The sequence below is a fragment of the Hylobates moloch genome, unplaced genomic scaffold (assembly GCF_009828535.3).
Source record: "Hylobates moloch isolate HMO894 unplaced genomic scaffold, HMol_V3 SCAFFOLD_4, whole genome shotgun sequence".
Taxonomy (NCBI): Eukaryota; Metazoa; Chordata; class Mammalia; order Primates; family Hylobatidae; genus Hylobates; species Hylobates moloch.
Genome location: NW_026652279.1, coordinates 32217280 through 32233489, shown reverse-complemented (window position 1 = coordinate 32233489; position 16210 = coordinate 32217280). Strand labels below are relative to the sequence as shown.

The 16210-nt window shown below is 40.2% G+C and overlaps 1 protein-coding gene across 9 annotated transcripts in view; it reads right to left on the bottom strand.

The window, feature by feature from the left end:
• The window catches only part of TMCC1 (transmembrane and coiled-coil domain family 1), a 248589-nt gene that overhangs the window by 193841 nt on the left and 38538 nt on the right, over positions 1-16210 (bottom strand). The window contains exon 3 of one of the 9 annotated variants that reach the window (XM_058437331.1): positions 7253-7345. The exons of the other annotated variants lie outside the window; for them this stretch is intronic. The gene's annotated coding sequence lies outside the window, so the exon portion shown is untranslated. The remainder of the gene's footprint in view (positions 1-7252; positions 7346-16210) is intronic. 9 annotated transcript variants of the gene reach the window in all.

Below are 16210 nucleotides of genomic sequence, written 5' to 3'. Positions count from 1 at the left end.
CTGTCTCAAAAAATAAAAGAAAAAGAAACTGAAAATGCCAAACAATACCAAAAAAGGGGGCTGGGCACCGTGGCTCATGCCTGTAATCCAGCACTTTGGGAGGCAGAGGCGGGCAGATCACAAGATCAGGGGTTTGAGACCAGCCTGACCAACAGGGTGAAACCCTGTCTCTACTAAAAATACAAAAATTAGCCAGGCGTGGTGGTGCGTGCCTGTAATCCCAGCTACTCAGGAGGCTGAGACAGGAGAATCACTTGAACCTGGGAGGCAGAGGATGCAGTGAGCTGAGATCGCGCCAATGCACTCTAGCCTGGGCGACAGAGTGAGACTCTGTCTCAAAAAAAAAAAAAGGATATCTAGGCATATCATATTCAAACTGCTGAAAGCCAAAGTTTCTTGAAGGCAGTCAAAGAGGGGAAAATATGTTACATACAGAGGAATAAGGATATAAGATTACAATAAATTTACCATCAGAAACTTTGTAAGACAGTGGAGTGACAACTTTAAAGTGCTGAAAAGAAAACTGCCCATCCAGTATTCTACATCCAGTGAAAATATCCTTCATATGTACAAAATAAAAGCTTTCCTCCAGACAAGCAAAAATAAAAAATTCACTGCCAGGAGACCCATCCTATAAGAAATATTAACAGAAGTCCTTCAGGCAGAAAAATATATAAAAGTGAGAAGCTTGAATCTACAAAATGAAGAATAAATGAAGGTAAAGTATAATTTTTTTATTTTTCACTGCTCTAAAAGATAACTGCTTAAAGCAGTAACAATGTATTGGATAAGTACCACACAGGTAAAAGTAAAACACTTAACAACAACGGCACAAGGGAAAAGAGGGAAGAACTGGGAACACACTATAACCATACTTTAACTAAATGCAAAGTGGCAAAACACCTAAAAAACTCAGGTTATTTTAAAATGTATAATGTAAACAAAAAGGCAACCACTAAAAACCTTTTTAAAGAAATCTAAGTGATAAGTCAATAAAGTAAAACAGAATTAAAAAAAAAAAAATCACACCAAAGGAGGCAGTAGGAAAAAAACCACACAGGCGCATGCCTATCTATAGTCCCAGCTACTCAGGAGGCTGTGGCAGCAGAATTACTTCAGTTCAGAAGTTTAAGACCAGGCTAGGCAACATGGCAAGACCTCTTCTCTACAAAAAATAGAAAAATTAGCTAGGCATGGTGGCACACATCTATAGTCCCAGCTACTCAAGAGGTAGGAGGATTGCTTGAGCTCGAGTTTGAGACCAGCCTGGGCAACATAGTGAGACCCCATATCTACAAAAAATTTAAAAATTCACCAGGCATGGTGGTGTGCACCTGTAGTACCAGCTACTGGCGAAACCGAGGTGGGAGAATCACTTGAGCCCGGGAGGTCCAGGCTACAGTGAACCATAATTATGCCACTGTACTCCAGCCTGGGTAGAGAGAGAGAGACCTTGTCTCAAAAAATAAAAAAAGAAACAACAAATGCAACAAATAGAGAAGAGCTAGCAAGACGGTAGGTTTTCATCTAATTATACTAATAATCACTTTAAATGTAAATAGTCTTACCAGTTAAAAAACAGATTGTCAGACTGGGGGGAAAAAAAAAGCAAGACCAGGCCGGGTGTAATGGCTCACACCTGTAATCCCAGCACTTTGGGAGGCTGAGGCAGAAGGATCGCTTGGGCCCAGGAGCCCAAGACTACTCTGGGCAACATGGTGAAACCTTTTCTCTACAAAAATACAAAACATAGCTGGGCATGGTGGCATGTGCCTGTAAGTCCAGCTACTTAGGACATTGAAGTGGGAGGATCAATTGAACCCAGGAGGTCAAGGCTGCAATGAGCCATGATCTTGCTACTGTACTCCAACCAGGGTGACAGAGTGAGAACCCGTCTCAAAAAAAAAAGCAAGATCAAGCTATATTCAGTCCACAAGAAGCCTGCTAAGCAAAGATTTAAAGAGGAAAAAAATAAAACAATGGAGAAAAATATACCATACAAACACGAATTAATCAAAAGAAAGCTTGTGTAGCCAAATGAATTGCAGACAAAGTATATTTCAGAACAAGAAAGATTGTCAAGGATAAAGAGGAGTGATCTGGTTTGGCTCTGTGTCCCCACCCAAATCTCATCTTGAACTGTAATCCACACATGTCAAAGGAGGGACTTGGTGGGAGGTGATTGGATCATGGGGGTGGTTTCTCCCATGCTGTTCTTGCGATAGTGAGTTCTCATGAAATCTGATTGTTTAAAAGTATGTGGCAGTTCACCACCCCACTCCTGCTGCCATGTAAGACATGTCTTGCTTCCCCTTCACCTTCTGTGATGACTTTAAGTTTCCTGAGGCCTTCCCAGCCATGTGGGGCTGAGAGTCAAATTAAACCTCTTTTCTTTATAAACTACTCAGTCTCGGGTAGTTTTTTATAGCAGTGTGAAAATGGACTAACACAGAAAATTGGTACCAGGAATGGGGTACTACTATAGATACCAGAAAATGTGGAGTGACTTTGGAACTGGGTAACAGATAGAGGCTGGAAAAGTTTGGAGGGCTCAGAAGAAGGCAGGAAGATGTGGGAAAGTTTGGAACTTCCTAGAGACTTGTTAGATTTTTACCAAAGTGCTGATTGTGATAAGGACAATGAATCCAGGCTGAAGTGGTCCAAGATGGAGATGAGAAACTTATTGTGAACTGGAGCAAAGGTCACTCTTGCTATGCCTTAGCAAAGAGACTGGTGGCATTTTGCCCCTGCCCTAGGGATCTGTGGAACTTTGAACTTGAAAGACATGATTTAGGGTATCTGGCAGAAGAAATTTCTAAGCAGCAAAGCATTCAAGATGTGACCTGGCTTTTTCTGAAAGCATACTGTCGGCCGGGCACAGTGGCTCATGCCTGTAATCCCAGGGCTTTGGGAGGCCAAGGCAGGTGGATCATCTGACGTCAGAAGTTCGAGACCAATCTGGCCAACATGGTGAAACTCTGTTTCTACTAAAAATACAAAAATTAGCTGGGCATGGTGGCATACACCTGTAGTCCCAGTTTGGGAGGCTGAGGCAGGAGAATCACTTGAACTGGGAGGCAGAGGTTGTAGTGAGCCAAGATCGTGCCAATGCACTCCAGCCTGGGCAACAGAGTGAGACTCCATCTCAAAAAAAATAATAATAAAACGTTAATTATATGTCATGTGTTCACAAAGAGATAGTCTGAAATTGGAACTTATGTTTAAAAGGGAAGCAGAGCATAAAAGTTTGGAAAATTTGCAGCCCTACCATGTAGTAGAAAAGAAAAACCTATTTTCTGGGGGAGAAATTCAAGCTGCTGGCTACAGAAATGTGCATAAATAAATAGGAGCCCAATGTTAATCGCCAAGACAGTGTGGAAAATGTCTCCAGGGCATTTCTGAGATCTTCATAGCAGACCCTCCCATTATAGGCCCAGAGGCCAGGGAGGGAAAAATGGTTTCCTAGGTGGGACCCAGGGCCCTGCTGCTCTGTGCAGCCTCAGGACATGGCATCCTGTGTCCCAGCTGCTCCAGCTCCAGCCGTAGATAAAAGCTCAGGCCATTGCTTCAGAGGGTGCAAGCCCCAAGCCCTGGCCACTTCCATGTGGTACTGGGTCTGCAGATACACAGAAGAACTGAAGTTTGGGAACCTCCACCTAGATTGCAGAGGATATATGGAAACGCCTGGATGTCCAGGCAGAAGTCTGCTGCAGGGGCAGAGCCCTCATGGAGAACCTCTACTAGAACAGTGCAGAGAGGAAATGTGGGATTGGACCCCCTACACAGAGTCCCCACTGGGACACTGCCTAGTGGAGCTGTGAGAAGAGGGCTACCATCCTCCAGACCCCAAAATGGTAGATCCACTAACAGCTTACACCATGCATTTGGAAAAGCCACAGGCACTCAACATCAGCCAGTGAAAGCAGCTGCAGGGTCTGGACCCTGCAGACCCAGAGGGGCGGAGCTGCCCAAGGCCTTGGGAGCTCACCTCTTGCATCAGCAAGCCCTGGATGTGAGACATGGTGTCAAAGGAGATTATTTTAGAGCTTTAAGATTTAACAGTTGCCCTGCTGGGTTTCAGACTTGCATGGGGCCTTGCAGCCCCTTCACTTTGGCCAATTTCTCCCTTTAGCAAAGGGAGCATTTACCCAATGCCTGTACGCCCATTGTATCTTGTTAGTAACTAACTTTTTATTTTACAGGCTCATAAGTGAAAGGGACTTGCCTTGTTTCAGATAGACTTTGGACTTGGACTTTTAGGTTAATGCTGGAATGCGTTAAGACTTTCGTGAACTGTTGAGAAGGCATGATTGTGTTTTAAAGTGTGAGAAGGTCATGAGATTTGGAAGGGGCCAAGGGTGGAATGAAATGGTTTGGCTGCCTCTGTATCCCCACCCAAACCTCATCTCGAATTGTAACCCCACATACCAAGGGAGGAACCTGGTGGGAGGTAATTGGATTATGATGGTGGCTTCCCCCATGCTGTTCTTGTGATAGTGAGTTCTCACAAGATCTGAAGGTTTTACAGTGTGTGGCAGTTCTGCCCCTGCTCCTGCCACCATGTAAGACGTGCCTTGCTTCCCCTTCTGCCATGATTATAAGTTTCCTGAGGCCTCCCCAGCCATGTGGCACTGTGAGTCAATTAAACCTCTTTTCTTTATAGATGACCCAGTCTCAGGTAGTTCTTTATAGCAGTGTGAAAACAAACTAATACAAGGGGTATTATGATAATAGGGTCAGTTCTCTAAGAAGACATAACAATTCTAAATGTGTATGTACCTTAAAACAAAGCTTCAAAATACATGAGGCAAAACTGATATGACAGAAAATAAAGACAAATCTACAATTATAGTAGACTTTTAACAGTTAACCCTTAGTAATTGATAAACCAAGTAAGCAGATTGGCCAGGCACAGTGGCTCACCATGGTAATCCCAGCACTTTAGGAGGCTGGGGTGGACAGATCACTTGAGGCTAGGAGTTCAAGACCAGCCTGGCCTACATGGCAAAACCCTGTTTCTACCAAAACTACCAAAATTAGCTGGGCTTGGTGGCATACACCTGTAGTCCCAGCTACTCAGGAGACTGAGGAGTGGGAATCACTGCAACTTGGGAGGTAGAAGTTGCAGTGAGCAGAGATCGTGCCACTGCATTCCAGCCTGGGTGATACAGTGAGACTTTGTCTAAAAACAAAACAAAACAAAACAAACACACACACACGTAAGCAGATAGACGTGACCTCAACAGTTCAGTACTATCACCTAATTTGACCTGAGTGACATTTGTAGGGCAGTCCACTGAACAACAGCTGAATATACATTCTTTTCAAGTACACATAGAACATTCACAAAGATATACCATATTCTGTGCCATAAAAGAAATCTTCAAGATAAATAAAAATAATACAAAGTACATTCTCAGACCATAATAGAATAAAACTAAAATCAATAACAAAATATATTAGGAAAGTCCCTCCAAATATGTGGATATTAAACAATACACTTCTAAATAACCCATGATTAAAAGATGAAGTCATAAGGATATTTTAAAAATATTTGCAGGTATAGCAGGAAATAGAAAGGAAGTTTATCTACCTTAAAAAATCCTTGCAAAGTAAACAAAAATACAACATTATCAAAATTTATAAGATGCAGCTAAAACAGTACTTAGAGGAAAATGTATAGTCTTAATTACATCTTATATTATAAAAGAAGACCTAAAACCAACAACCTAGGCTTCTACCTTGGCACAGTAAAAAAAGAAGAACAAATTAAAACTAAAACAGAAGGAGGCCGGGCGTGGTGGCTCACGCCTGTAATCATGGCACTTTGGGAGGCTGAGGTGGGCAGATCATGAGGTCAGGAGATCAAGACCATCCCGGCTAACACAGTGAAACCCCATCTGTACCGAAAATACAAAAAAATTAGCCAGGCGTGGTGGCGGGCGCCTGTAGTCCCAGCTACTCAGGAGGCTGAGGCAGGAGAATGCCGTGAACCTGGGAGGCGGAGCTTGCAGTGAGCCGAGATCGCACTACTGCACTCCAGACTAGGAGACACCGCAAGATGCCATCTCAAAAAAAAAAAAAAAAAAAGAAGGAAAAAATAATAAAAATTAGAGCAGAAATCAACAAAACTGACAAAAGAAACACAATGTAGAAAAACCAATGAAAGCAAAAGCTGGTTCTTTGAAAAGACTGATAAAATTGATAAACTTATAGCCAGGCTATCCAAGAAATAAACAAAGACATAAATTACCAATATCAGGAATGAAGGAGAAAGGACATCAATACTGATCCAATAGATGTTAAAAATAATAATAAAAGATATTACAAACACCTCTATGACCCTAAATTTGATAGCTTAAATAAAATAAACCAATTCCTTGAAATATGACATGAACTACAAAAAATATACAAGGAAAAACAGGTACCTAAACAACTATTGAAGAAAGTGAATTTGTAATTTGAAACTTCCCAAAAAAGAAAACTCCAGACCCAGAAGGTTTTAATGGTTAATTCGACCAACCATTCAAATAAGAAATAATAACAATTCTACTCTCTCTTGCAAAAAAGAGAAAGGAACATTTCCCAATTCATTTTATGAGACTAACATTACTCTAATACCAAAACAAAACAGACACTACCAAAAAAAAAAAAAAAACCTCTGCACGCAGACCAGTATCTCTAATGAACATATATGCAAAAACTTTTAACAAAATATTAGCAAATCAAATACAGCATTATATAAAAAGACAATGCATCTAGGATAAGTAGGGTTTATCCCAGGGATGCAGGGCTGGTTCACATTCAAAAATCAATGCAGTTCACCGCATTAAGAAACTAAATAAGAAAACCATGTGATCATAACAAAAACACAGAAAACGCATTAGATTATTCCAGTATCTATTTACGATAAATACTCCCAACAAACTAAGACAGACGGGAACTCCCTTAGTTTAATAAGGATATCTACCAAAAATCTATAAAATCTAGCAATGTATAAAAAGCTGAAAAATCTAGAAAGAATAATATTATAGGTGGAAAAACACTGCCATGATTTCAGGAGTGAATGGAGATACAGAAAGAAACATACAAAGTATGGACTAGTCTTCATCTGGCATCCACACAGACAGGGATCTTTTGAGTAAAACTGGGGAAAATAATTAAATGTTTGAAACTTACAAATCCTAGGTATATGATACATATGCAGGAATAAATTCTAACAATGCCCAACATCAGGTGTTTTTTTTCTTACCTTTGTTTTCAGGAACATACAAATTAAATCCAGAGTTTGCATTGGTAGTTTTTGCCTTGTCTTCCCTGTCTCTCCCATCTTCTCTCACCATTCCTGAAGGGTAACCGCAAGAAAGGTGCTAGGTCATTCTGCCTTGATTCTAACACTATTTCTACATCTTTTCATCTGAAATCCAAAATCTGGTATAGGCAGGCAGCTGATGGAGAACTGAATCCTTTATTTTAGTTTTCTAACTTAACTGCTGGACTAGTAAGAATGAAACCTCTTTACTCTCAAAATACTTCCTTCTTTGATGCTACCTGTGACCCAAAAATTAGACCCCTTTGTTATTCCAAAGAAATACCCTGTTCCTAGCCGGGTGCGGTGGCTCACGCCTGTAATCCCAGCACTTTGGGAGGCCGAGGCAGGCGGATCACGAGGTCAGGAGATCGAGATCATCCTGGCTAACACGGTGAAACCCCATCTCTACTAAAAATACAAAAAATTAGCCAGGCGAGGTGGCAGGCGCCTGTAGTCCCAGCTACTTGGGAGGCTGAGGCAGGAGAATGGCGTGAACCCGGGAGGCGGAGCTTGCAGTGAGCCAAGATCGCGCCACTGCACTCCAGCCTGGGCGACAGAGTAAGACTCCGTCTCAAAAAAAAAAAAGAAATATCCTGTTCCTTTTTGAAAATAAAATTTAAAAGGTGAAAGAGGGAAAGGATGCCTATAAGGCTCAGCATATCTAGAGGACAATCTGTCTGAAAAGCAAAGCTAGATTATGAATCCTAGCCTATTAAGAATGTTCAGCCAGGGCAACATGGTGAAACCCTGTCTCTACAAAAAAAATACAAAAATTAGGTGGGTGTGGTGGTGTATCCCTGTAGTCCCAGCTACTCAGCAGGCTGAGGAGGAGGATCGCTGGAGCCCAGGCAATGGAGGTTGCAGTGGGCTGAGATCATACCACTGCACTCTGGCCTGGGCAACAGAGCAAGACCCTGTCACACTCACACACACACACACACACACACACACACATACACACACACACACAATGCTAGAACTACTTCCATAATGGGCCAGGCCTGAAGTCTCATAATTGATATAGATGAGGATTTTAAATATGAACCAATAAGCAAGCCACTTGAGCAATCAACAGAAGAAAAAAAGAGGAAAGGGGTGAGATATTCTGAGGGAAAAGTACAAATAATCTATAAATATCTCTATGTCTATAGACATTCCCAACTACCCTAAATATTACTTTTTTACTCCCATGAGTATACTTATCTCAAAATGAAGGTGAGGAAAGGCATCTAGCTTTCCTCAGAAGTCTGTAATTTTCAAATGCTTTTTGAAATAAAGATACATAAATAAATACTATCATTGAAGTATATAAATCAGATATATACTATCAAAACAAATAGTTAATAACCAATGGAGAGAAGGAAAGAGGCAGCATGAAACTGAAACACACTGCATTAGACAATTCAGTTAACCCTCACTGATGTAGAAGTACCTCAGACGAGGGTTGTGACAACTTCAGGGGTTGATAATAGAATGTCCCCAGAGAGCCTAAGTGTCTGTGATGGCAAGAGTCATGAAATATCAGGTAAAATACCCTGAAATTCCACCTAATCTCCACCTCCAATAGAAAAATATCATGTCGAGACAGGTCTGGGCAACATAGGGAGACCGTGTCTCTACAAAAAAAAAATTTTTAAGCGGCCAGGTGTGGTGGCACGCACCTGTGGTCCCAGCTGCTCAAGAGGCTGAGGTGCGAGGATTGTTTGAGTTGGAGACGTACAGGCTGCAGTGAGCCGTGTTCACATCACTGTACTTCAACCTGGGCAACAGAGTGAGACTCTGTCTCAAAAAAATAAAAAGAAAAAAAAAAAAAGAAAAACATCAAACATCATGTGACATATGTGGGGGAAAAAAAAGGTCAGTGTCTCACAAATACTTTAGTATTTGGCAGTCAAAAGGGGTTGGGGGAAAAATTCTCTTTTGGGCTGGGCATGGTGACTCACTACTGTAATCCCAACACTTTGGGAGGCCAAGGCAGGCGGATCACTTTAGCTGGGCATAGTGGCACGTGCCTGTAGTCCCAGCTTCTCAGGAGGCTGAGGTGGGAGGATCCATTGAACCCAAGAGATAGAGGCTGCAGGGAGCTATGATCACACTACTTATAGAAGTGAAACCTTAGCCATGTTTTTCAGATCTTAAAAACATCTCCAATTTATGCTTTCTCCTTCACCATAGGTCATTTGAAATGGTTTCGAAGGTAACACATACTTTATGCTTTGCTACACTGAAAATTTATTCAACAGTTCTATTCTTAAAGTTATTTCTTTCTCGTGCTTCTATTTTATAAGGAGCAACATTTTTCCAACCACCTACTAAGGAAATTTGTGATTTAGCAACATCTTTTACCAACCAGTCATTCACACTCAAAACAAATCTTTCTCTTGACCTCCCTGTTTTATAACACATTACTAACCCAGTAATAGGAAACCCAAGAGTTAAAACAAAAATAAGAAAGATATGATCAAGTTCAGTAGACATTTATGACTTTGAAGAATGCTGGCCAGGCATAGTGGCTCATGCCTATAATCCCAGCACTTTGGGATGCTGAAGCAGGAGGATCATTTGAGCGCAGAAGGATCACTTGAGCCCAGGAGTTCAAGACCAGCCTGTGCAACATAGCAAGACCTCAATCTCCACCAAAACAAAACAAAACAAAACAAAAAGGCAGGAGGATCGCTTGAGCCCAGGAGTTCTGGCCTGCAGTGAGCTATGATCACACCACTGTACCTCATCCTGGGTAACAGAGCAAGATCCTGTCGTTCATTCATTCATACATACATATATACATACATAATTTTGAAAAAAGAATGCTGTCTCCTCAGTCATGAAAATTGTTTTATTAAACTTCCTATGTTTACTGTAATCAGATGCAGCCAAAGAAAAAGGACCTTACAAAAGTAGGTAACTAAAAAAAACATGTAGTTACAGTGCCTTGGCTCAAACAGATGCTGAATAAATATTATGTGAACCAATGAGCAAGTAAACATGTGACTACGGAATAAGAGTGAGTTACATTAAAGTCAGAAATATGGTCAAGTTAGAGTGTCCAGCGAAGTGATAATAATTCAGAGATTTGTTTCACGGATTGTATTTTATTTAAGCATACTTACTCCCTGACTTAAAAACTGTTTAAGTCATATGCTCCTAATAGTGCTTAAAAATCTATTGCAAGAAATTAGTTCTCCAAGTACATATAATGTACTCTTCTTAAGTTTGGCTTCATTCATTAAACCGAATTATTTTGAGGTCCATCTAGGTTATTGAGAGTATCAACTGTTCTTTTTATTGCCGAGTAGTATTCCATCATATAAATACACCAAATTTGTTTATCCATACACTTGATGGATATGTGAGCTGTTTACGGTTTTTAGCTATTACCAATAAAGCTACTGTGAATGTTTGTGTACAAGTCTTTTTTGTGGATATACAGTTTCATTTCTCTTGAATAATTAGAAATGGAATGGATGAATCGTATGGCACCTTCACATGTACTTTGAAAGAAACTGCCCAATTGTCTTCCAAAGTAGTTGATCCATTTCACATTCCTATCGTCAGTGTATGAGAGTTCCAAATGATCCTCCATTCTTGTCACCATGTGACTAATCCTATTCATTACAGCCATTCTAGGGAATGTGCAGCGGTATCTCATTATGGTTTAAATTTATATTTCCCTAATGACTTACGACTTTGAGCATCTTTTCATGTACTTATTTGCCATTTATATTCTTTGATGAACTTCATTCAAATTGTTTCCCCCTTTTCTTATGGGGTTATCTTTTAATTCTTGAGTTACAATTCTTTATATCTTCTAGATACACATCCTCTGTCAGATACATGTTCTGCAAATATTTTCTCCCAGCCCAAGGCCTACTTTTTCATTTTCTTAAAGGTATCTTTCAAAGATTAAAAGTTTTTAATTTTGATGAAATCCCATTTAGTGATTTTTTTCCCCTTTATACTTCATGCTTTTTGTGTCTTAAGAAATCTTTGCCTACCCCAAGGTCACTAAGATTTTCTCCTGTATTTTCTTTCTGACAAAAACTTTCTGGAGTTGTATGGTTTTAGCTCTTCAAGTTAGGCCTATGATTTATTTGAAGTTAACTTTTGTGTCTGGTGTGAGGTAAGGGTTGAGGTTCTTTGTGTGCGTATGAATCTCCAATTGTTTTAGGACCATCTGTTGAAAAGAGTGAATATACACAGGATAAAAATAACTCCACTTCCATTCTATTTAACCCCTTCTCCTATAATAAGTCCCCTAGCTTAGATTATATGAGCCATCATTATAAACATTCCCTGCCAATCTAACTCTGATTCCATACCTGAACCCTTACAGGTGAAAGTACACTGTACAGTTGAAAGTACAAGAAAATACACAAATCTGTGCCAACCAATGAAACTTTAAATTCATGTCCACTAACCTCAAATGAGCATTTGATTCTACTCTGTAATCTGACTATGTTTCTCTAGTCTATTCACTCCCATATTCTCATGGACTATTTCACACTTAACTCTCTTCAAATCTAATACTCCCTCCCCTACCTTCATTCCTCTTATGACCTGACTTCCTACATCATTGAAACATTCTGCTAATATGGCTCACTCCTCTACTAATTGTTGGTCCTTGAGCAAATTACTTGATTTCCAAAATGGAGATAAAAATATTGCCCATTCTATGGTCTTATTGTAAAGAATAAATGACACAATATATACATGGAAAGCACTTAATATACAGGCTGGCACAAAAGAATACTAAGAGCTACTGTAACTTTTTCTTACTGCTGCTACTACCATTAAACATGTACCACATCATGATCATAAATTTAACAGAGCAAGATTTAATAAGGATTAGACTAGTGCATTTATTTGTAAGTATCTCCATATCGGCTGGGTGCAGAGGCTCACACCTGTAATCCCAACACTTTGGGAGGCCAAGGTGGGCAGATCACCTGAGGTCAGGAGTTCGAGACGAGCCTGGCCAACATGGTGAAACTCCACCTCTACTAAAAATACAAAAAGCTGGGCGTGGTGACTCATGCCTGTAATCCCAGCTACTTGGGAGGCTGAGGTATGAGAATCGCTTGAACCCAGGAGGCAGATGTTGCAGTGAGCTGATATCGCGTGCCACTGCACTCCAACCTGGGCAACGGAGTGAGACTCCATCTGAAAAAAAAAAAAAGTATCTCAGCCAGGCGTGGTGGCTCACATCTGTAACCCCAGCACTTTGGGAGGCCGAGGAGGGCAGATCATGAGGTCAGGAGATCGAGACCATCCTGGCTAACACAGTGAAACCCCGTCTCAACTAAAAAAATAAAAAAAATTTAGCCGGGGGTGACAGTGGGTGCCTGTAGTCCCAGCTACTCAGGAGGCTGAGGCAGGAGAATGGCATGAACCTGGGAGGCAGAGCTTGCAGTGAGCCAAGATCACGCCACTGCACTCCAGCTTGGGCAAGAGTGAGACTCCCTCTCAAAAAAAAAAAAAAAAAAGTATCTCTACATACACACACACATACATATATATACCCATGTATATATATGTATGTGTGTGCATCCACTGAAGGGGATTACATTTAATTCAAGATTATAAATTATATTTCTTTCTTTTTTTTTTTACTTTTTGTGCATAAATTTTTTAAAACTTTTATTTTAGATTCAGGATTACATTAGCAGGTTTGTTGTGAATTCTATTTCAATTAACATTTAGATTAGGTATCATTTGAAAACTCTTAGTATTTTACTAACATGTCTGCATTTCTTTCTTAAGATACAAAATCTGTAGGAGTCTAATTCCTGATAGAAAAAAAATGTGGAAGGATACTACCACCTCCATCAATTCATGTTCTTCTACTTATACTGTTCAAATATGGAATGTCCTATTCTCCTCTGTCCTTTCAAACAATTCAACTAAACAAATGTTTAAGTGCCTTAAAAATGCAAGACATTATACTATTTCAGCTGGGTCAATAAAAATTAGAAAAGAATCTTAGTTTTTTTCTCTATGCTTTCCTGAAACCAGAAGAGAGATTATTTTATAACCAACACACTGATGTTAACAGTATCTGTTTACGCCAGACCTAAGACATAGATGTTTAATTTCACATTCTGTCTTCCTACCAGAGTCCCTTCTGTGAAATAACTTGCATCCAAAATATTAGAATTTGCTGCTGAGATCAGGCAAAGGCTTAATCTCTGAAAAGCATTCATAGAAGATTAAACCAGTGAATTTACAACCTGTTCAACAGTGGGGCTTCTCTGAGTTTTTCTCCCCGAGCAATCTATACAACAGTTTTCCAAACAATAGTTGCCGAGACCAGCTCGGTGGGGGAGACCCTAACCCAGGGGAGCTAGAGGAATTAAAGATACACACACAGAAATATAGAGGTGTGAAGCGGGAAATCAGGGGTCTCACAGCCTTCAGAGCTGAGAGCCCTGAACAGAGATTTACCCATGTATTTATTAACAGCAAGCCAGTCATTAGCATTGTTTCTATAGATATTAGACTAACTAAAAGTATCCCTTACAGGAAACGAAGAGATGGGCCAAAATAAAGGGATAGGTTGGGCTAGTTATCTGCAGCAGGAGCATGTCCTTAAGGCACAGATCGCTCATGCTATTGTTTGTGGTTTAAGAATGCCTTTAAGCGGTTTTCTGCCTTGGGTGGGCCAGGTGTTCCTTGCCGTCATTCCGGTAAACCCACAACCTTCCAGCAGGGGCGTTATGGCCATCATGAACATGTCACAGTGCTGCAGAGATTTTGTTTATGGCCAGTTTTGGGGCCAGTTTATGGCCAGATTTTGGGTGGCCTATTCCCAACAAAGTCATAATGCATTCATTCCCAGGATCACTACTAAGCACATAAATAAATCAGTACACGGCCAAAGCCATCCCAAACATGTTTTGACAGATCCAGGCCAACCAATTGCAAAGCTTCTGAATACGCACACCCTACAGGCCTACGTACCACCAGCCTTTGGCTCCAGTGTATACTCCTTTCCTTCCTGTAGGCTTAGTTCTAGCTTTTGAGGAAAGAAAAATAAAGCCATCAGTTGAGTGGATCAAACTTCCAGCAGGGCAAAAAGACAAAGACTATCACATAAATCCCTTCAAAAAAACATCTGCTTAGTAAAAAGGCAAGCAACTTAGTTATTAAAGGCAACGTAACAAAAATTCAGTCTATTTTAATTTTCAAAGATTGAAAGAATAAGAAAATATTCAGATATGCTATCTTAATCAAATTATAAACCACAAACATTAGGATAGCTACTATCAGGAAAACAGAAAGTTTAGTGTTGGTAATGATATGCAGAAATTGGAATCTTTGTGCATTGTTGATGGGAATGTAAAATGGTACAGCCACTGTGGAAAACAGTATGGTGGTTCCCAGAAAATCAAAATTAGAATTATCACCTAATCTAGCAATTCTACTTCTGGGTACATATACAAAAGAATTCAAAGCAAGGCCTCAAAGAGATACCTATACACCCTCACAGCAGTATAGATGAATAGGCAAAATGCAGCACATACATACCATGGAATGTTATTCAGCCTTAAAAAGGAAAAAAATTGCCGGGTGCGGTGGCTCACGCCCATAATCCCAGCACTTTGGGAGGCTGAGGCAGGAGGATTGCTTAAGCTAAGGAGTTCAAGGCCAGCCTGGGCAACATAATGAGACCTTGTCACCACTAAAAATTCAAAAAAAATTAGCCGGGTGTGGTTGCACATGCCTGTAGTCCCAGCTACTTGGGAGGCTGAGGCAGGAGGATTGTTTGAACCTGGAAAGTCAAGGCTGCAGTAAGCCCTGATTGTGCCACTGTACTCCAACCTGGGCAACAGCGTGAGACCCTGTCTGAAAAAAGAAAAAACAAAGTGGTGACCAGGTGCAGTGGCTCATGCCTGTAATCTCAACACTTTGGGAGGCTGAGGTAGGTGGATTATTTCAGGTCAGGAATTTGAGACCAGCCTGGCCAAAATGGTGAGACACTGTCTCTACTCAAAATACAAAAATTAGTTGGATGTGGTGGCATGTGCCTGTAATCCCAGCTACTCAGGAGTCCAAGTTAGGAGAATTGCTTGAACCCGGGAGGCAAAGGTTGCAGTGAGCCAAGATCACGCCACTGCACTCCAGCCTGGGTGACAGAGTGAGGCTCCGTCTCAAACAAAAAAAAAAAAAAAGGAAGAAAATTCTGCAGTATACAACAATGTAGATGAACCTTTAGATGAACCTTGAAGACAGACATTATGCTAATAAAATAAGCCAATCACAAAGAGATAAATAGTTTTGGTTTTACAAGACAAAAAGAGCTATAGAGATGGCTGGTCCTGATGGTTACACATTATGAATGTATTTAATACCATTCAACCGTACCCTTAAAAATGGTTGAGATGGTAAATTTTATGTTATGTGTTACCACAATCTTAAAAACTGAAGAAAAGAGTTTTTTAAAAAATCATAAACCAGCTAGCATAAAGAACAATATAGCTCAAGGCCAAACAATGCCTATTTTTTTTTTAATTTTTAACTTTCTGTCGATGTTGACTCTATTAAATGACGTATTTCTGAGTAGTGAGGTCATTTTGGTCTTAACATTTTATTAAATTCTAGAATAAAAATAGAAGGCTTATGGGAAGAGAGGAGATTGTTGGGTAGGAGGAGTATATTATTAACCACTCCAAGTGTCAATTAATAATGCATCCTTAATTATTTGCCAACACACAAGAAACATGGGCAAGGAAACAGCATTTCTGGGAAGCACTACAATTACTGATTCAATCATTCATAAAGTATTTTTCAGTACCTATTCTTTGGTTAAAACCGGGGTATAGTGAGCTATGACTGTGCCACTGCATTCTAGCCTGGGCAACAGAGCAAGACCTTGTTGCTCAAAAAAGAAAAGAAAAAAAA